The sequence below is a fragment of the Pelodiscus sinensis genome, chromosome Z (assembly GCF_052426305.1).
Source record: "Pelodiscus sinensis isolate ZL-2025 chromosome Z, ASM5242630v1, whole genome shotgun sequence".
Lineage (NCBI taxonomy): Eukaryota > Metazoa > Chordata > Testudines > Trionychidae > Pelodiscus > Pelodiscus sinensis.
Genome location: NC_143085.1, coordinates 32240398 through 32262680, shown reverse-complemented (window position 1 = coordinate 32262680; position 22283 = coordinate 32240398). Strand labels below are relative to the sequence as shown.

Sequence of the window (22283 nt, the reverse complement as noted above, 5' to 3'; positions counted from 1 at the left end):
GAAAGTGTGGCTGCAGCAGGAACAGTGGGAGGGAGCTCTTCCAGCCCTCTAGGTAAACCCCTTCCAGGAGGGGAGTAGCTAACAGCACCAGGAGCACAACTCTTGAGTCCCAGCACTGTAACCCAGTTTACACAGGCGATTTATGGTGCTGTAATTTGCTGCGCTGGAGGGAGGGTGTTTTTTCACATCCCTGAGCCAGAAAGTTGAAGCACAGTAAAGGGGCAATGTAGACTTAGCTTTAGCCACCTAAATACATACTGAGGGCTGGATTGGCATCCACTGAAATCAATGGAAAGACTTCCATTAATTTTGGAGGGCGTAGTTGGGCCCCTGAGCTATGCACTAGACACGGCTTAGCTATCAAAGGTGCTGAGCACTTGCAGCTGAAGTGGAAAACAGGTCACTTATCCTGCTGTGTCAACATGTCCCCCGATAGGGGGCAGTTGCTCCAGGACCCTGTGATTGAAAGGGTTCTGGATCATTCAACCTTCAGGAGGGCACCAGGCTCTGACTGAGGGCACTAAGGACTGGCAGGGGAGGGGGGTAGTGGTGGTGGGCTGGCTAGCCCCTGGCTCCGCCCCTTCCACCTGTTGCCCCACCCATTCTGGGAATTCTGAGCTGGGCCTCACCATCACCTCACCCGGGGAGGCTGTCGGTGTCCCTGTGTGTCCATGAACATAGGTGTATAAGCTTGGAGCACCTGCATTTCAGCTTCATGGCCCATGTCAGTTTCAAATAGGTAGGGGGATCTTATTGGAGAGAAAACAATCACCTGCGTTAACTTTTATTGGAAATGTTCAGGCAGCCCCATTTCAGAGGCTGTTCTACATACACTATTAAGTGCTGACTCTACAATTGTTCAATAAGCACCATAAACATGTCCCTGGGAACAGTGAATTAGAAAAGAGCAGAAATTGTACAGAGTCCCATATTCCCCTTGGGTTTTACGTTTGACAAGAGGGCCCAGGGTGGTCCAATGGGGATGAACTGGGCTTCAAGAGAGCCTATTTTCTGGTCCCAGTTCTGCCACTGACTCGCTGAGAAAATCATTTCATTCCTCCCCACCTGCAACACTGGGTTAATGCTGCCCCCCTGGTTATGGAAATCACTTTGAGATCTAGAGCAGTCAAGAGCTCCAGGTGCTTCAATGTCTTTTCCATTTTTGAAGCATTTTGGTCGGTTTCACAAAACTGGTTCTATTCCAATGGAAAAGAGACTAGCATTCATTTCTAGTCAGAACCAAAAAGTATGTGATTCTGTGCAACAGGTTTGTTAAAACCCACTCACAATAGGGGGTTTTACTTTCAGTACTGAACTAGTTTCTTTTTTCTAGGAGAGAACACAATCATTCAGTACACACTCATATACACCTGTGGGTACACACGTATGCGTACGCGCACACACACACATAGTTAAAGAGTACAAGAGTAACAAATTTTGTTTTTTTGTTAAGAGGAACTCTGTCTACTTATATAATATTGCCCTCCTCACTATATTTGAGAAACCTCACAGTCACTAATGAATTTTATCCTCGCAAACTCACTGTGAAGGAGGGCAGAATCCTCCGCATTCAAGAGGCCATGCCTTAGGCACTGGGCAAGCAAGGGAAGTGGTGACAATTAGAATTAAGAGAATAAATGGAAATACTCAGGCAAAGCTCTCAAATGCTAAATATTACTACAGCAAGCATTCTGAAGCTTTATACTGCCTTTATTAAAACATAGTAATAAATAACATGGACATGCAGTGCTCCCATAATGCTTTTCATTTTCAAAGCCCTTTAAACTTTCAAATCAATTTATCAATGCATTATCTTAGAAATATACAAAAGATTTTGTGTCCACATGTTAAATAAACTTAACCCTTATGGAAAAGACCTGTAGTAAGAAAGAACTATAGGGCTAGAAAGCTTCCCATAGGACTTAATGGAGAATTCTTTCCAGAGTCCAGAATTCCACAGGGCTAGTTCCAATAATCCATACAAAGGACCTCACTGGTTTAAATGTGATGGGTGAAATGCCATCATGGGTTTTGCCATGATTGCAATGGGGCCAGGGTTTCATCCTATAGGTTTTTCAATTGTTTCCATGGAAGCTTGTGCCATTCTATAGACCTCTCTTGGTTCCAGCAATCTTTTCTCAGAAGGCACTAGGAGGTGAAGTTTGCCATGAAGCCAGGGAAACCCCCAAGTGATTGTGTAAAAGTGTGAGCAGTTTAATCAGCTGCAGGGGTGATCGCCACACCCATCTGCCCCTTATGCCAGAGTCTCCTCCCAGCACTGCAGCCAGGCTGTGGTGTCAGTTAAGCTGGGAAGACATAAGCAAAATAGGACTCACAGGACACTGACTGCAGTGGAGATGATGTGATCAGCAAGGTGTCCAGGCCAATGATGTTAATGAAGCTGCTGGGGGACAAGATGGGGTAAGTTCCCCAGAAGACTGTGTGCCACCCCACCATCATGAGGAGGCCCTTGGAAGCCATGCCATCAGCCCTTGGAATATAAAATGAAGTGCCTTCTCAGCACGTTGGCACAGTTTACATGAGTTCCTGTGACCTCATTAAGAATCTTCTCAGGCTACAAGAAATTGACCTCTGACTGGCTTTGAACCCTGGAAGCAAAATAACAGGGAACCTCCAAAACCCCTCAACAGTCATAGCTCAGATGTGCTTTCTGTGGGACTCCACCTATTCATCATGCTTTAATTTTTTGTACACTACTTAGAGATGTCACCTTAACCTAATCTCAGTCAAACTCAGCATCTGAAATAGCAGCCACAGTTGCCCATTTTACAGCTTGCTACTGGCTTGTAGATGTATGTGAATTCTGTACCCCAGATTCCAGACTATTTGCTTAGACTTTGTTGGGGCAAGGAGTAAATTTCATCCATAGATTTTTTTTTTTTAAAGCAGGAGCTGAGAGTATCCCAGTGAAACACACTAGAATGATGTGACAGGTATGCTCTGACATGCTACTGTAGTTTTACCATCCATGGTATTTTAAGCCAGTAGTTGGCTCTGCTCTTTCAGAGTCCTAGTAAACTTCAGGAAATGTCAGCTAAAAAAAAATTAAATGACCTTTTCCGAATAGAGATAATCCACCTAAATATCAGACAATTGCTTGAGTTTTTAAAGCAGAAAAAAATCTTTTTGGAGACACTCCGAGTGTATCTTTCCTTCCTTTTGGATGGACCGTCAAACCGCTTTGGAAAATACGTTGTTAGGAACTGTTAGTTTTGAGGATCAGCAAAATAAATAAATACACTTGAAAAAGTCTGCTAGGGATGCTGTTGAGTTTTTTTATCCCAATACAGGTTGAACCTCTCTAGTCCAGCACCCTCAGGGCATGACTGGTGCCAAACCAAGAATTTCCCAAACCATGAAAGGTCAATATGGTCTAGCAGCGTTACCAACATTTCCATTCTTACTAGGTTCTTAGAAGACATTTAGGGGTGAATTAGAGTTAAATAACAGCACAGAACACTGAGAGCCAGGATGGGTGGCTGGAGCCGCAAACTTTATGGGACCATGGGAAACTTGGCCACCCCCATGGGCACATGGCTAAGCACAAATTATGCTGGGCCACGGATGTTGCTGGACCAGAGTGTGCCAGACTAGAGAGGTTCAACCTGTAGTACTTTTTAAAACACATCAGCTTTTAGAAAACTGGCCCTGAATTGTTTTCCTGATTTAAAAAAAAAATCTCAGTCAAAATTTTAGGGTTGACTATGTCCCTGTGACACCAGAAAACCCAGCAAAAGAAGATAGAGCTAATACATCCCAACTCAAAAGTGAAACCAACCTTCAGTGCCCATCATAGTCAATGGCAATCTTTACACTGACTTCACAGCACATTGCATCAGGTTTGGGGCTTCATGGGACCAATTCTTCTAGTTTCTCAATGCAGCACAATATGAAACAATAACACTTCCTGGTCAATAATGAATATTTGGCCCCATTGCTTTGGGATGAGGTGGAAGTTTGGTCACCTGGAGCTTGCACTTGCTCCCAGTTAACTGAAGTTTTGTCATTAATATCAACAGGAGCAAGATCTGACCCTCTGTATATTAGGACTTCATTTTCAAACATTCTCAAAGTGCCTAGGGAGTCAGTGGTAAATTCCCACTGGGCACAAAGCCAGGCCAACACTGAGTGCTTATGAACACTCCACCTGTGGCAATGTGCCCAATAGGGAAGAAATTCCCTCTCTGATTTTCCCTGCACAGCGCCACTTCTGTCTGAGAACCCTCCTGGCTTCCCTTAGCTAGAGCCGGGGAGCAAGAGCGTAAGGAATATGTGTTGGTATGTTCCAAGTCATCAAGTGAGCATGGACACAGAGAAGCTATTTAAATGCCCGATGCAGCTCTGCTGGGCCAGTCATGGGGATTATATATTACACTGGCTGGGATGGAACGTGACGAGCTGGAGGTTGGTATTTTACCTGAGCTCTAAAAAAAAGTTAAATGTCAGACTGTAACTGAAATGGAGCTGCTCGTGACTAATCAACCAACCCCAACTCATCGGATTACCCTTCCTTTTTCAAGGCTGGCCCTCGGGCTGAGTTTTACATAAAGGGTACTAGCCTGCTCAGGACTCCTTTCTTATATGGGTCAATAACATTGGCTGAGCTGCACCAAAGTCTGAATTTCCACAATAGGTCTCTGCACGGAAATCTTTGAAAACATCTGGCTTTTAAATAAGACTCCTCACTGGAACTAGCAAGGAGTTTTGCATAAAACCCAATGGCACAATGTGGCCAGCTGTCCTTCTCCAGGTAAAAGGCAGCAAGAATGTTTGTGTGTATGGGGAGAGAAATATAGTCTAATATAGCACTGATGTACACCTGTGTCACTTCATTTAATCAGTTATGCCTTTCTTACTGCAGGATAGAAATTGGCCCATCAGATCCAATTTCAAATCACCATGTAGTGTGAAAAATATATCACACTATAGAGACATTTTCTACTATGTGACTGGCTGGGTTCGATTTCCTTCCCCAACCTGAATAAAATATTTTGGGTTGTGATACCTGCTCAAGTGATCATTTAGATCCAAGATGTAAGGTCTGTCCTAAAGCAAGAAAGAACAGTTTAAAAAAAAATTGGAAAGCAATACAAATATTCACATGCATTGAAAAACAAGAAAGGTGAGAGAAAGTAGAAGGATTGGGGCTTCAATTTATACTAACATTTGCAGTGAAAGATATCTATTGCTCAAACACTGCTTCAAGATGCTTGGAGCAGGCGAGAAAGGCGAAATTGACAAAAAGCAAACTTGGCCAGTGGATTTTTGCAGCTTGAGTAGAGTGAAAGACAAAGAGAGAACCAACTGCACAAAAGGGGAAAAGCTACTTAGACTGAACTTTGTGTTAGTTACTCAAGGCAAGGACCCTGTTTTATAAAAGGAGACCATTTTAAATCTAAGACCATCTCTTTAAGATAAGAAGAAAAGGTGGATGCCACAAGGAAGCACATGTGCAACCACATACATACAAGATTGGATGTGGAATTATTTACAAAAGGGCTCTGGACTCATTGGATGGAATTCACCCCTGGGAAGAGGGCCCAGAGCCAAGCTAAGGTGCCACGACCTAAGACTTACTGTGAGGGTATAGATGGGATTAGGCTCTCTGCGCAGAGGTGAAATCCACCCAAAGAGCAAATGCTGCAGAATAAAGATCCAATTTCCACCCACACATTTTCCAGAGCTCTCTTTCCTTCACCTGAGTCTCAGTGCTGGCATAGAGGCACTGCCCACAAGAGTATAATCCTATCAGGCCCTCACTCAGATCAAATGCAAACTCCCAGCTCCTTTGTGCGGTGTTTTGTGGACAACCTGTCAGAGTGGCTGGTTTTCCCACCCTCCTGATTGCCATCAGTAATGGGAGAAGAGCTGAAATGCCTCCTGCCAGCCATCGATCACAGAGATGACCATTTGAGATGCTAAACTTACACTTAACTGCTGTTCTCTCTCACCCCTGCAAAATCCACAGATGATCCCAAGCATGGCAAGCACTCAGCTATTACGTATCGATGCAACATTATTTTTTTTTTGTTTCCTTACAGAGTGCACACTGACTCCAGGTGAGAAAATGCAACTGTGCTGGAACAACTTGGATTGATGAATTACATTTATATGCAGGGTCTTTTTCATGGTTGGTGACTTTCCAGCAAAGCAATTATCACTGTAGAATGCATAATAGCCTAATTAATTACTATTGTCATGCTGGCCTCTGTGCCATGATTATACTTTATGAAGCCAACTTTTTAAACATTTGGAAGCAGAAATATTGTTATAATTGATTGGCAAAACGGTTAAACTTTCCTATCTCTGTTGATTTTTCCCAGTATCATAACTTTGTTAACCACCAAAGTTATGACCACCTCCGTCCTCATCGCAGAATGAGCAGGTTGCAAATTGCATCAGGGTGGTTTTATTATTTCGAAAAGGAGATCAAATCTAGGATGAAAGAGAGAGAGGATGTGTTTGTCTGTCTGTCTGAGAGTAGGAACACAGCAAGGGAGAATTCCAAATGCTACATACAAAATTGTGAAGGAGAGGAAAATCATAGTTTGCATCCCTTTCCCCTCCTCTTTTTGTCTGTATCTGTGTGTGATGTATAAACAAGGCTTGCAAAAGAATAAAGAAAGACTAGAGGGGCATGGGGGGGAAGGTGAATCAGGTTTGTTGTCCTCTTATTGTCAAATCTGGTATCCTTTGTTCTAAGAGTTCTATGTAGGGTGACCATATTTCCCTGTGCTGAATATGGGACATCTGGTAAAATTACTCGTATTCAAGCGAGTTAAGTGGCAATCAATCAGAACTATGCACTACAAATGTTCAAATTAACATCAAGTTGACTGAGCCCCTGTTAAAAAGGAATGCAGTGTTGCTGGAGTCTTTTTATTTGCCTTCTTATCTCTAAGGTTTGCCTAGAGAGAGGTGACACACTCATTCCCGTACACCTCTCTCACCTGGGAATGGGGGTGACTGACCGACCTGACCCAACCCTCCCTACCGAATGCCCTCTACCTGCCAGGCCTCACTGGGTCCCCAGGATGTACCCCCCTCTCCTGGTACCTGGTGCCACACTGTCTCACAGCAACATGTGAGGGGCACACAGGGTCACAGGCCCCCAGATTTCAGTTGGGGTGGCGAGCAGCAGCCTCTGGGCGCAGCGCAGGAGGGAATCGGTGGGATCTGCTTTGGGGGGGGCATAGCGGTGGGGAGGACGTGGTTTTCCAGAGGTCATCTCTTCCTCTCCCCCACTCCTCTGTGGATAGAAGCAGCCCGTCCCTTGCCACCCAAAGATGTAGGAAGGCAGCTCACACCTCCAGGCTGCTGCTGGCCTCCAACCCAACCCAGCTGCCCCCTGTCCCCTGGCTACAGCACAGGCAGGAAGGGGTTGAGGCCTGAGGGTGCATTGAGCACCAGAGCCCAGGGACCCCGGCTGCAGGGGCTTCAGCCAACCAGGCCAGAGAGGTGGCTCAGCAGGGGAGGGTGCCTAGGGACAGAGCAGCCCCGTGCTCCCTGGGACAGGACCTAGGGTGGGGGCAGCTTATGAAGGGGGGGCGAAGTGCCCTTGTCTGGGGGCCTACAGGCTGGAAATTGCTTCCTCCTCGCAACTCCAGAGCTCAGCTGAGGGGCAGAGACGTTTTCCCACGAACTGTAGCTTTGCCTGACCACCAGTCTTGCACACCCATCGTCAGCCACTGGACAACCTCTCTCCTTCCACCACTGTGCCAGTGAGCAAGGATCTGGCCATCAGTAGGACCCACCACTACTGATGGGAGTCAAAAAGTAGAAAATACGGGACAATTTGCTCATATTTTTAAAAGTAGGGACACCTGTTTTAAATATGGGGCTGTTCCTTTAATAACATTGTTCATCAGACTGTTGGCTCAATAAAATTGTAATTAAGTTTGGCAAAAGTATCCCAAATTGCAGCTCCTAATGGTTCCCCCGGTTCTTGCTGGAGATTCAAGATGCACTGTGAGTGCTTCAAAACTTTTTGCTATTTTAGTTAGCAAATGGATCCTTGCTTCCACCTCTTTAAAACCCTTGTTTTTTGTTAAACTCCCAACTAATTCAAATATACAATGATCACTTCCCTTCCTAAGTTCATCAGATTTCCAATTTAAAGATGTGATGTCCTGCCCTACTAAACTTTCTAAGTGTCTTGTGCTCTTCCCTGAAGACCCAATGGATGAGGCCTGGCTTTCTAACCTAGCAAACATTCACATACATAAATAAAATGATCCCCTTAAAAAAAAAGCCAAAACTTCTCAGGAGTTCTTTACAGATCATAAAAATGCTTTAAAAAAGTTCTACTAGGTTTCCTTAAGGAAAGTGATATAAGAAAGTGCCCTTCCAATTTCGAATGCAGCTTCCTTTCACAGACAGGCAGCCCTTGCAAAGTACAAGCAGTAAAAATCAGACCAAAGTGACCACGACAGAGGAATTACTGTGAAACTGGCAGCAGAGCAATGTGATCAGAGACTGGAGAAAGGATTGTAACTGGGTTGACTATGAGAAGGTAATTTGTTTTCAGCCACAGTGAAGCTGGTAATGAAATTTAAAAAAAGGCAGAGGCCAATGACTAGCTGAAATAAAACAAACTCCAACGAAAAGCTCTCTGAGCAACAGCCACAGATGCTAAAATGTGTGGCTTTTGCCAGCCAGGTGAACACATAGTCATTTGGCCATGTATAGCATCTGCCATTCAAGGGTCTTAGATGCTGTACAAAGCTGGAGCAGTGTCATCATCCTCCATTAAAAGGCAGGAAAATGGAGGCATGACGCACTTAAATGACTTGTCCCAGGTCACATGACGAGGTTAGGAGCAAGAACAGAACCCTCCTAACTCCTGTTTCTTCTGATGACACTGCATCTCAACTGAAACTTGGGCCACGTCTATATTACTCACAGACTAAGGCAAGTTTGATTTAGCAGGTCTAGCAAAGACCCACTAAATCGAATGCTGAGAGTTCCCCCATTGGCACCAGTACTTCTATTCCTCTTGAGGAGTAAAGAAAGTCGATGGGAAAGTTTCTCCAATCAACCTTCCACTGTGGGGATGGCGCCAAAGTTTGAATCACGGTATGTCGACGCCAGCTATGCAATTAACCTAGCTGGAGTTGCATATCTTGACTTGAACATCCAAGCAAGTACAAACTTGGCCTTGAAGCTGTTCCATGTTAAAGCATCTAGTCTCTTCCCAGGAAACACACCCCAACCAGACGTGGTGAGGGAGAAAAAAGAATGCCCACTGCTAAGTGATATGGTGGTATCCTGGCCTGAAGTTGGCATGGAATGAAGTTGGCATGGCAAAGGGGAGTAAATACATACCCACGAGAGTTAATGGGAACACACTGCACAATGTAGCCACATATCTTGCTGCCGCGATCCAATACAGCACTTGTGTAAAAATCCCTCAAGCTGTAAAACTGGGGTAGGCAGAACGGCCTAGTGGGCAAAGCACAGAACTGGGACAAAGAGTTTTGTGTTCATTTCCTGACTCACCTGCAGATTTGCTGCATGACTGTAAACAAGCCACAAAATCAGCCTGTGTTTCAGGTTTCTGCCTGTGGAGTGGGGTCGCCTTTTGCATTAGGGATGTGAATGGCTAACTGGTGAGCCTCACCCTTAATGGGGGAGGCTTACAGGTTCTGGAACAGCTTCCTGTGATCTGGGGGCTGCTCCATACCCGCGGGCCCACTGCAGGCCAGAGCAGCCCCATGGTGGGTTTGTCCTATCCCCTGTAGCCCTTACCCATTCCCCTTTAACCTGTTAACTAGTTACATGGGATTTTACATCCCTAATTTTCATCACTCACAGGGGGAGGGGGCAGGGGAGCTGGAGTGTTGCAATCCAGGAGTGACAGAGAGGCCCAGATCAGATGGAGAGGAGAGCCACACGGTAACTTGGCAGAGACAGCCACTTTTCCAAGAGGGGAAGGTGTCACCTCAGCTTTGCATAATGTCCACAGTGGGAATCTTGTCCTGCAAACCCACAGACCAGAGCTGTTTCAGAGTTGGGGCCCATTTGATGCCACGTTCCTTGCAATAACTGAGGAACTCAAGGGACAAGCAGTCGGCATAGTGACAGGGGCTGTGCAAAGAAAGGGGAGAAGGCAGCACTCTCGGGTCCCAGCCGAAATGGGGACATGAGTGATTGAGGGGCACAGGAATGAGGGCTTTATAATGGCTGGAGAGAGCAGAGTGTAATTGTCCTAGGCACTGCTGGAAAGGAAGAATATAGACAATAACAGGAGAGCACGGAAAGGGAGATGCACTCAAAAGGGACCTCTGAAGACACCAGCTTCTCTGGAAGGAGGGCAGATGTGATCTGCTGTAGGCCCAAAGGATGCAGAAGGCACTGCAGCAGTGTCTGGCCCCAGGGCTGACAGAGGGCTGCAGACAGGAGGTGACAAAAGCACAGGCAGGTTTCCTAGCCCAGAAAATATTTCTGGAAAATAGACAGGGGAAGGGATGGGTGAGTGTGCAGCAAAGGCAGGAGTAGTAAGGAACAAGGGATCCTGCAGGGAAGGCTACAGCCTCAGCCACCTGGAGAGGCAGGAAAATGAAGGCTGGGTTGGAAAGGGAGGAAAAGGTCCCAGCTGAGCTGGGCTGCAAGGGAGAAAGCCCTTAACAAAGCCCAGCTGCTTCCATGGCTTTAGAAGTGGCTCACAAGAGCCGAGAAAGGGGGATGGATTCTGCAGGAGGGAGAGGTGTGCATGGTTATCTAGCAGAGATGGGCTGGGCTGCAGTTAATCCCCAGACAGGATGACGTCTAAAGAGGGGCAGAAGAGTTACCCTGCTGGCTGTGGAGAGGGAGAGGGTAGGGGAGAGTGTCTGGTCAGAATGAGGAGAGTTCAGGCCAAGCTCAGGAGGGAGAGCTGGGCAGGTTTCCAGGGTGAGGCAGTCAGGGGCAATGTTTTCCTGTGGCCAGCCTGCAGTGCTGGAAAAGGCCAGGGACCCTGGGGGAAGGCGCAGCAGAAACCAAACGTTGTTGCAGGAAGTCCTGTGTCCCAATCCCAGCTCTGACATGGGCTTCAGACCTGTCTCTACCTGCCAGTCCGTGGATCCTCACACCTGCCTAGGGAGTGCAGGGAACCTTAGTAGGCCGTGCACCAAACTCCACGTGGCCTGCCACTGGCCACGTCACCGGAACACGGTATCTGACCCAAAGCCCATCCAACTCAGTGGGGAGTCTTCCTATCACCTGCACTGACCTTTGGCTCAGTCCATAGGTAGGCCTCAGACAGGGATCAAAGACAATTTTGACCAAGAGCTGCCAACAGGCCATATCTGCTCTGTGGCTAATGGCCACAAGTTTCCTCAGTCATCACCCAGTCATCAGCCGAGCCCCTCGTCGCTCAGGCCTAACAGTGAAATGAAACGAAATGTTGGGATGAAAGCTAAATCAGGAACATGCTTGCTGTCTGAAAGCCACGTTTTTTCCCCAGCATTCTGCTGCCCTGCTAGCCAGCAGCTCAGAAGGGCAAGGGTTAAATATTTTCCAAAGACCACTCAGGTTTTGCCACCCAGTCCATTAAAATGCGTGTAAACATTGAGACTCTGAAAACACACTAAGGAGCCACTGCATTTAACTGTCATTAAATATGTTGGATATTACCCTGGGACATAGGAGTTATCCTTCTTTCCAGCACTACTCAAGTTGGACTCTATTTCTCTGAAGTCAGAAAGCTTACAACATTTTCACGAGGCCAAAAAGCAATTCACGTCAAAAAGATCAATAACATAAAAATAAAGCAGGAGAATTCTAGTTAAAGGGAATGTCATATAAATATGTGGTTCACGTTTGTGAATCTAAGATTAAAAAAAAATAATCAATATAGTTCTTTAGATGATGTTATTTCTAATGAGAAATATACCAAGACCGCTGCAAATAACTGCTTTAACAGAGGGGGAAAAAAGCATTAATAATTTACTGTATAAAGCATATGATACTGAATGAAAGAAAATTGCTGCTGGTTCTTAATTTTGTGGTAATACTTCCTGACAAGCTCAATGATGCTTTGGCAAAGTTCCTGATATTAAAGTCAAAGGATGTTAATCTCATTAGATTTTTTTCCAAGGAATTCTCCCTCTCATCACACTAACCCCTTGCTAACTTTGCTCGCATAATGGGAATCATGGTTATCTTCAAACACCATAAAATCCAAGCTGTATCTTATTTATTAGTGTGCCAAAACCAAGCAGCTGGTGAAGGAGTAATTGTAAGGAGAAGTTCTGTATGAGAGATCAGAAAAACCAAACCTCTTCTCTAAGATATTCGGGGCAGTGAGTGGTCAGATCCAACAGCTCAGGGATGCCTCCATACAGGCAACCTCCCATTATGCAAAGGTCTGAGGGGACATCACAAGTCATCACAAGATCTTGGACATTTCGCTAAGTATTTATGGTGTAGATGGTCCCCAATTACTGAAGTATCTGTAGAATTACTTGCCAGAGGATGTGGTGAAAGCCAAGACTATAACAAGGTTTAAAAAGGAGCTAGGTAAGTTCATGTAGGATAGGTCCAACAATGGCTAGTAGCCATCATGGGCAAGGATGGTGTCTCTAAGCTTCAGTTTGCCAGACGCTGTGAACTGGCAACAAGGGATGGATTACTTGATGATTCCTGTTCTGTTCATTCCCTCTGGGGCACCCAGGACTGGCCACTGTCAGTTGACAGGATATTGGGCTAGAATGGACCTTTCATCTGACCCAGTGTGGCTGTTCTCTCAACCTGTGATGTATTTATCCTTGCAGCATCCCCATGAGGAAGGCCACTGCCTAATCTACAGATACTTCCCTATTGTACAGATAGAGCAATACAGCATCTCTATTGCACAGAGATACTCATAGGTATCATAGAATGTCTCTGGCAAAGCCAGAAATTTAAGCTGGGTCTCCCACATTCCAGACCAGCACCCTAACCACTGGTCCACCCTTGATCTCCAAACTGCAAAGTTCAGCCAGGCAGGGGGGCTGACAGACTCACCAGGCCCCTGGACAAAGTGGGGGCGGGGCCAGCTCTGCACTCCCAGAAGGGATGGGGCCTTGGGCAGAAGGAGTGGGGCTGTGGCTGCGCTCTGGGGCAATTTAAAGGGTCCACAGTTCTGGCTGTCACTATAGTAGCACCAGCTGGGAGTTCTGGGTTCATTTGTATCTCCAGGTCCTGGGCCAACTGCCTTGCTTGCCCTCCTTGTCATCAGGCCTGCAGTCAGGCAGGGCTTGGGTGCTCAAGATCAATCCCAAAAATCAGTTAATGAATAGAGCATCCCACTTGGTCACTCCTGCTGTAAGCCTTTTGCGTGCAAGGCCCAGTCCACCTCCCGGATTCTGGGAGAAAGCATGTGCAGGGGTCAGACCTCAAAATTTCAGCCATGCACACTACTCTATGGACCTAGCCCTGGGCAGATTGTGTCTTTTTTTTAAAGCACCTGTTCGTATTAGATGGGAAAACACTGCGAAGGATCAGCAGTTGGTGTGATGTGATAGACTGGGAAGTACCTTGCTAATGGGACACCTGCTAACTTTTAAACAAGGCCTGGGACCAGCACAACAACAGCAGGCCCAGGGAATACATTTGGAAGCTGTTCTAGCTCTGGTTCAAAGGGGTGGTGATGGATTTTTATAGCCCATAGGATTTGGCTCCAAAGAAAACTTTGAGTAAAACAATTACCCACTTTTATCAGCTGGTGCCTCTGTGGGTTCTACCAGAAAGTCAGGAGGGGAGCTCACTAAGGACAGGTTTACACTGGGGGAGAAAGTTGACCTAAGATACAGCACGCCAGCTACAAACATATCATAGCTGGAGTCAACATACTTTAAGTTGAATTTCTGTGGCATCCCCAGTGTGGGAGGTTGACAAGAGAAACTCTCCCATTGACCTCCCTTACTCCTAGTGACCCCATGACCGGGTTGACAGAGGTGCCAGCAGCGGTTGATTTAATTGGTCTTTACTAGACCCACTAAGTCAAACCCCGGGAAATGGATTTCCAGAGCATCAATCTTGGGGTAAGTGCAGATCTGAGCTAAGCTAAGACATTGATATCTTCCAACACACAGTTCATAGCTAAAGAGAATGTTTCAGGTGACTTGCATTCCCATTTTACTGTTTGCCAGGCAAGTCACTAGTGCCTCATTAGGCAAGTCGTTCAGAGGGGAAACGGGAAGGGATCCCTGGTGGTGCCACTGGGCACCATTCAGAAAACATCCCTCTTGCATTGTGGGAGAGCCGATATTTCATCTAATGGCTTGGGAAAACTCCTGAAGCCAGATTCTCAGCGAGCAAAACTCTGCATAGTGCCACAGGCCTCACTGGGACAACCTTCATGCTCAAAGACACGCAGATGCTGAAGGCCTTTGCTGGGCTGGAACCAGAATGCTCAGTGCCTTGAAGAATTCCACCACCACATGGCACAGCACCCAGAGTAAAGGGGGAATTATTGAGTTGCTCACAAGACTCGGCTGTGAGACTCTGGGCTTCTTGCAACAGCCAGACAATCTGGGCTGTCCATTTTGAGTCTAAATCGATACATTTGGGGGGGGGGGTAACATTACTCCTGTGAGTAATCTCATTGACTGTTTGCAAAATGCCCAACAAATTCAAGCCACTCTATAAATATTGTAAGATAAAATTAATATGAAAAATCACGACCTGCAAGCATTATTCCACGACTTAAATGCTGTAAGCTTTGCCGGAGAACTGCCCAGACAGGAATGCCAAGTGGCAAGTAATTCATTTACTGAGAACATTCATGCTTTGTCCTGACACTCATAAATTATGACGACACATTTTCAAAGGTCAGGCAATGCAGACTGCAGCACATAACAAAAGGCACCAATGGGCCCCAATCCTGTAATTAGATACATAAAGGCCTGGCCCTGCAGAGCAGGGGCTTACCTGATTTCATAGTTGGGGCTGTACAGTCCAGAGAATTATTATTTGAAGGCAATTTTGGATTATACCTTTTATATATTTACAGCTGTCATCTGACCCCCTGCACCAAGATGTCTGAACAACTCATAATCTTTACTCTATTTATCCTCATAGCATCAAGTGATATAGTATGTGATTGGGGAATTGAGCTGCAGAAGGACTAAGTAACTTGGATAAGGCCACACAGACAGGCAGTAGCAGAACTGGGAATTAAACCTGGCTTTCTTAAATCCCAAACTGGCTCCCTAACCACTAGACAACTCTATTCGTATAGGCAATTAAAGAATTTATAGCAAAGTAGAGGGAGGAAATATTTCAGGATTATTTTGTCCTTTTCACCAATATACAGTTTTTTGCTTTATTTTTTATGGTTGGGTTTAATTTTATTTTTAGTGCATTTACTGACAGCTGGCAACTGTAAACCATCTTGTATTGATGTCTAATCTGCAATGAAAGGCTTCAGAGTGAAATGAACAAGGCTGTGAGGAGCACATTGATTTTAGATGGCCAGCGGGAAAGGGTCATTGAAGAAGCTTTATTCCTTTCCAACTTCCTAAAAGCCTTTAAGGGCTGGGGTGAGGATGGGGGAAGCAGGCTTTGACTGGTGAAAAAGAAGAGTGGTGGGAGTGGAGGAAGAGAAGGGTGTACAGATGGTGCTGCAGCTAAACCTGCTTTTAAAAGCTTGCTTATGTGGGCTTTTTACTCAATACAAGGATGTAGGAGAATCACTCACTGGAACAAATTTTCTGTCTTGTAATGACTTGCCCCGTTTATTCCCTGTTCTCTTGGCACTCTCCCCATCTCTGCAGAGCTAGATATGCTGCAGGATAGTGTGGAGTGTAAGTTACATTGTGGAACCTGTTGTGTTTCCTCTGCCAGCAATGGCAAAAGCACCATGGGAAGACCAGCACAAGGGCACTCAAGAGTTCAAGCCTCCTATCACACCGGAACGAATTGGGAGCAACTCCAGCAAAACCAAGGCTGATGGGAGAGACCTGTTCTCCCAGAACAGGAGGAGAAAAGGTTGGAAATGGGCCCATGCTATATAATTGGGACCTGGATATTGAACCCTGAAAAGTCTAGGGAGGATCCATACTGGGAAGTCTAAATCCTGAGCCAGATTAGGCTGTTGAGGTCAGAATTAGTGGCTACGCCGTAGGCCTCATTTTAGTCCAAGCTTTCAGTCCTAATGTTTTTAGCAACACCAGGCTCAGAAGGGTGGGATGTGATGAGCTGTGGCACTGTGTGTAGAAGATGAGATGTATAAGCAGAAATCCCAGCAAAGAAGAACCCTGACTCTGTTGAATGTATGGGAGGCTGAAGACTGAGTAGGTAACCTGGGAGGTTGGCCCCCTCCCTGTAGACATGCTGCCATCAAGCCTTACCTGCATTCCTCCCTAAGGAAAGCGTGCCCAGCCACTCACTGCTTCAAGGGGTCATCTAAGATGCTATGATGAAAGGGAGGGAAATTACACTTTACTGGACATCCCAGCCTTTCAGTTAACTATATTACCTGTAAGGGTTAAACCAAGAGATTCTGGGTCTTCAGGAAGTGTTGGCAGGGACCCAGCAGAGCCAATGAAAAGAGAGTGTGAAATTTTGAAAAAGCAGGATCTGCCAGAGGAGAGATGAGTTAAGCCAGGAACAAAGCATGGAATTTCCAGCAATATCCATGACTAGAAAGGACTAAGCTTTGGAACAGCAGATATGCAAGTGAACAGGGAATGTTAGATGCGATCTGTTTATTTTCTTTATTTTTTGGTTTGTGGACTCCTCTGTGCTGAGCCCATGTGCCTTCTCCTTATACTGTAACTTTTAAACTGAATCCCAGGGTAGAATTTCTCTGAGCTTTAATCTTTTTTTTCAGTTGCTCTGTAACATCTAGCAGCCATGTATGCTTTACCAAGTATGTCTTTCTTATTTTGTTAATAGATCACCCTTTAAAGACTATAATCGGATTCCTGTGTTCCAGAAGGCAAGAGGTTCTGTGGGTATGTGCTTGAGACTAAAAGGTCAGCTATTGTTTTCAAGATCTCTCCTGAGGAAGGGTTAAAGAGTTTGGGGTAGACAACAGGAAGCAATTATCACGTGTGTCTTCCTGGGTTCGCATTTGGGTGGTGGCAGTGTATTACCAAGGTCAGGGAATCTATGACCTTGAGGAGTTTTTAAGCAGAAGACTTTACTGGCAGTGTACTTTAAAGTCTCTTTTGGGTCCCCCACCTTCTGTACTCATAGGCTACATTTATACTGCAGGGTTCTTGTGAAAGAACTTTTTGTAGAAGATGTCTGATTTTTTTTTTATCCTACTTATCAATTGGCCTCAGCACTGTCTTGTGGCACAGAGTTCCACAGGCCAATTCTGTAATATGTAAAATAGTATTTTCTTCTGTCGACTTTAAATGTGATTCCTAGAGTGGTGCCTTATCTTAGTATATAAGGGTATGTCTACACAGCAGGGCAAAAATCTAATTAAGATCACAACTTCAGCTATGTCAATTCTAAAGCTGAAGTAGAAATAGCTTAATTCAGCTTTTAGTGCTGTTTACACAGCAGGAAGTCGAAGGAAGAACACTCTTCCTTTGACTTCCCTTACTCTTCGTGTAATGAGGACTACAAAAGTTGGAGTAAGAAGTCCTTCATCTCAACATAATTTTGAAATAACAGTTTGCTCTGTAGACGCGCTCTTTGTTATTTCAAAATAACATCAGTTATTCCAAAATAACAGTACTGTGTAGAGGTGCCCTAGGAGAACCAGACGCACCTTCTCACAATCATTTGTGAGTCTGTATCTCTCGGAGTCCTTTTCTCTACCTCTTCTCTGAACTAGACTCTATCTTCTATTTGTCTCTTCATATACAGAAGCCCTTCTAGGCCTTCACCCATTTTATGAACTGTCCATGGATCCCACTTGTGCTACATCTTTAAGGAGCTCCTGGATTTGCTAACTTCAAAAATCCAGCATATCACCAGAAAAGCTTGGGTCTGTAAAAGGTCCTTTATATATAAGCAAATTACTTTTCAGTAAGTGACTTGAATCCCGCTAGCACTAATACAGAACACTTGATGTGCTTTAAAGACAACATTATGGGTCAGGAAATAAAAAGACAAAGCAAGAAAATTCTGAGTTGAGGTCTTACACCTAAAATTTTAGATGGTCTTTAATTATATCCACTAATAATGCTGACAACTTTGAATCAGGCTCTAATCTATAATTAAAGCTGCTCAGAGAGCTGTTACAACAATTCTGAAGAGGAAAGATGACATGCGGGGGGCAATGAGCAACCTGTCAGTCTGGACTTGTTTTGGGGGAGGTGCATTACTTGGGGTAGAGATAAGCCTGTAAGAATAGAACATGGGCTGCCAAAGAAATTAGAGACATCTCGGGATTATCCCCAATTGGTGCTAAGCACCTTCAGCTCCCACTCAAGCCACCGGGAGTTTTGAGTGCTCAGCAACTCTCAAGATAAGGCCCCTGGCTTGAGTGTCCGACCAGATGGCAGCAAAAAGCAAATGAATGCACTGGGCAAGGTCAAGAGAGTGCAGTGCATAAAACTCTCCAAGCCAAGTTTCCCAGAAGCCACAGGAAATGCTACCAGTGAAGACTGGGTCCAGTGGATAATATTAAACTAGTTTCTAAAAGCCAACAGACATTTACATTTCTCACCAAATGTTTCCATCTTGGAGACAGAGTGAAGCACCCTTGGTGACAGAACACTGGGGAGGCAGATTATGCCTTTATCAGGCAGCATGGCTTGGAGTGCTGGGTGCGGGATGCAGCAATGAAAAGGCAAAGCTGGCATGCCACTCAGCACTGCTTGGCTAGTATGCTGGTAGCTGGACCATAGTCATGCCTGCCTCTACATGCCTGCACCATCTCCCCCATCCAAGATACCTGTGCAGACCAGTTGTAACTTGCCCCTTAGTATTCAACGCCTACCACCTTTACCTGTCCTCATCCTGCTGTCCTTACTAGGGTAACCCTCCCTCCCCCCACTGACTAACACATGTGCAGACATGGGCATTAGATCTATAAGGTGCACACACATGCTCTGTCTCTTGCTTGTGTGCAGTTTGTCATTCCATACAGGATTTACATCTCTGACATCTGTTCATTACTTGCCATGTTTCCATCCATTTAATTCAAAGTCTGGGCCCTTTCCTCCCTTAATGAAATTAAACAGCATGCACATACATTCCCCAGTTACTGCTATGCTTGGGACTCTGAAACAGCACCCAAAGATGTACATAAAACATGTCTGCTATTAAATAGACCCATCTGATATCCTAAGGCACATTCCAAACTTTACACTTGGTTCTTTAAAGGAACATTTCTTGCAGGAAAAAAAATGAAGTTTTTCCCCATCTGTTCTCATTTCTGCATGAGCCAGCTCTGCTGGACACAGATTCATGGCACTGGGAGTTTGCCACAAAAAGTTCACTGAGGCTAGTGTACACTGCCACTTTACTGTGCTGTTACTTTCTGGCTCAGCGGTGTGAAACCTTTCCCACCCAAGTGCAGCAAGTTACAGCGCTGTAAACTGCCAGTGTAAATGGCCTCACAGTGCTCTGTGCTACTTCTCTCATGGAGGAGGTTTACACAGAATGCTGGGAAAGCTCTCTCCCAGTGCTCCTGCCGTAGTCACACTTTCACTTTAAAGCGCTGCTGTGGCTTTAGAAGTATAGACAAAGTCTGAGACTCAAAAGTGGCTCTGTTGCAAACATTCTTCTCTTACCTGCATTTTGGCATTATACTCCAGTGGTCAGATCTGGCACATGAGAAAGATGCACAATTCCCTTGCTGTTGAACATTTAGCCCTGGTCTACACTAAGTTTTTATTTCGAAATAACACCCTGAAAGTTGAATTTATAAGTGGTGTGTCCACATTACCAAGCCCCGTTATTTTGGCATAATGGGCCTCTTATTTCAAAATCTGAACTCCTGCTTTTCTCGGGGAATATCACTAATTTTGAAATAGTTATTATGAAATAGCAATAGTGTGGATGCCCTGGTACCGCTATTACTCTGGTCCCTAGAGTAATTCAAAGTAATACTCTCCAGTTCTTCCTGGGGCTCTAAGTTGAGGTAGCACATCCACATTAACAAAACCTGCCTTGGACTAATTTCGAGGTTTCCCTGTAGTGGGGTCACGCTATTTCAATTTTGTAAAATCAGGAGTTATTAAGTTGAATTTAGTTATTTTGAAATAATTTCCTAGTGTAGACATGCCCATAGAGAGTACTCTACTGGCTTTCCTCACCAAAGGCAAGGGAAGTTTTAACTTACCGCTGGATACATTCCATCTTTTCAACTCCCCATAAGGAAGCAAGTAGTCAGGCATTCCTAGCATCATTTCACTGGTGTGGTGGCATCTGCGTGAGAGGAATTTTCTTCCCCCAAGGGTCCAACAGCTAATTTCAGCTCCCAGTTACTCCCCTGACTTCAACTGGGTTGTCTGGGATTCACAAAGAAGAATTTGGAATTTGACATTCCAGGCATAGATGCTCCATTTCCACAGCCTTTTAGAAATGTTCATTTCATATCAACCAAAGGAGACTTGCTTCAACAAAACATATTTATATTGGCCCCAAAATGCAGTAGCCACTTTACAGATACAGAATAAGAAGGACACCTGGCTCTAGTGGGCTCTCTCTGTAAACAACATACACCCAGGACCAAGAAATAGGGTGTAACATTTTTTTAAAGCCTTTGATCCTCAACCCTTAAATTTACTTCCCGTGTTTAACAAGATGTATTATAAAGCTTTTATTATTGCTAAATTGTCTTTTTATCTGCAATAAAATATCTGCTCAATCAGACATGCCAAGTGGAAGATGAAGCATTCCTTTCCACAGCAGAGCTGCTCCAGTATACAGATGGATTGGAAAGTTTCACCTCTGATTTAGCATAACAAAACTTTTAATTTAGATGTTTTCATCTATCTATTGGAGAAAAAAAATAAGTTTAAAATAATGACTGTAATAAATGAAGGTAATTAATTGTAGTTTGTTCCTTTACTGTCTAGTCAGCTTAATTTTACCTTTTCATCTAATAATGAGAAAATAATTTTTGTGCTCTGAGGGTTAATGATATGTAACTGCAAGAGCTGCTAATTGCATGTTGCAAACTATTCATCAAAATCCCCATCTGCGCTACTTGATTATGTTTGCTAAATTATTGCTTTGAATTATCTTTCATAAAGCAACTTTTGTAATTAGCAGGGCTTTTGGTTTGCTCTTTTCTCTCTGTGCAAGGAGATTCAAACTTTGTCCATTTCAAGCTGTTGCCATTAAGCTACTGTCACGGGCAGCTTTTTTGTTATTCTCTGCCAAGGAAATAAACCAGCCTTTATCTAATCAGGATGGAAAACAAAAGCTGTTTTTATTCTCAGTGGGTACAATTTATTCCCTTCTCCTTCCCACAACTTCCCCCTCCTATTAAGAATCTGCATATAGAAGATATCGGCACTTAAATCTACACAATCTGTGATGGTGACTTCAGAAACACAGGTTGTTACTTCAAAAAATTCTTTTTCTTCCCGTTTAAAAGAAAAAATACAAGGGGGAACCTTGACATTATCACAAGGTTTATTGGCTACTCCCCATGACTAATATGATGTAGTGCTGTATTCTCCCTTGTAAATATTCATGTTTAATGAAATATAAGCCACAGGAAAAAAATCCAGCATCACCAGGTATTCTACCTGTGAGTGGTTTGGCAGCCCTTGAAGCTTGGAAGGGGAGGATTTCATGCAAAGAGCCCAAAGTTCTCTGGATTTCTGGACTTCCCCTGCTAATACCCAAACAAAGGGGCAGATTGCCAGTTGTTATAAATCAATATCGTTCTGAAGAAGTCGATGGTGCTATCCTGATTTTCATTGAAGAAAGATGCTGCTCACCACTTAACACAATGGCTCTTAGCCATTTGTTCCTTATAGGGACTGAGGATGGGCCAAACAATGTAGCCTTTACTCAGTCAACATTCCCACTGACCTGAGGAAGGGTTTTGACTGATGACACTTGCAAAGATCAGAGCCAACCAAATGGAGACAGAGCAGGAAGTTAGCAAATGTCACCTGCACAGCCACTTTGACTCTGAGCCTGCTTTGCATAGGGTGAGTGAGGGCAGAATACAGCCCCGCAAAGAGTCAGAAAACAACTCCTCTCCCAATAACTTGCCCAATCTTGCACCCAGTGGATTCAGTGATACTTTTATTACTTCAGTGGGAGCAGGATTGGGGCCAACACATCTAAAGCCTTACAGACCTCTTCCTATCCGTCTTCCAAAGTCAGCTCCTCAAACCCCCCGGGCAAAAACCTTCCTGGGAAAAGCTGAA

General features: G+C 44.7%; 1 protein-coding gene across 3 annotated transcripts in view; it reads right to left on the bottom strand.

The window, feature by feature from the left end:
* CUX2 (cut like homeobox 2) overlaps nt 1-22283 on the bottom strand; it is a 281972-nt gene that overhangs the window by 77526 nt on the left and 182163 nt on the right. The gene's annotated exons all lie outside the window — the stretch shown is intronic.